Source organism: Pygoscelis adeliae, unplaced genomic scaffold (assembly GCF_000699105.1).
Source record: "Pygoscelis adeliae isolate BGI_AS28 unplaced genomic scaffold, ASM69910v1 Scaffold467, whole genome shotgun sequence".
Lineage (NCBI taxonomy): Eukaryota > Metazoa > Chordata > Aves > Sphenisciformes > Spheniscidae > Pygoscelis > Pygoscelis adeliae.
Window position 1 is genome coordinate 279,482 of NW_008825253.1, and position 498 is coordinate 279,979.

The window sequence follows — 498 nt, forward strand, 5'->3', positions numbered from 1 at the left end:
ACAAGCCCTATCTCGCTTCAGCCAGCCAAACTGCTGAACATCTGCAGAGCTTTATCAGTAGATTTTAGGGCATCCTTATACACTCTGGGCTGCATAAGCAGGAGCAGCTCACCCAAAGCGGCCAAGAAAACCCACAGCGGAGCCGGAAATAAAGCCCGGGTCTCCCCATTCCTTTCCACCACAGGTTGCATAACGCAGCGGTGCCCTGCCCGTACCGAAACACCTTCGGCTCCCCCACCTTCACGCGGCTGCAACACCCTTTCCCCAGCAGCGAGGCAGACCGCACCACGCCACCCTTCTCACGGGAGCTCAGTGTCCCAGGCACACAAAGCCCCCACCCCCCCGCTGCAGCCCAGGCCGAGGATTTCGGGGGGCACCCCCCCCCACCCCAGCGACAACCGGCAACCGGCCAAGGCCAGGGATGCTCCGGCACAGATATTTTGGGAGAAGGTCACCCCTCTAGCCCACCGCAGGGAGGCTGGAGCCGGGCAGAGCCAA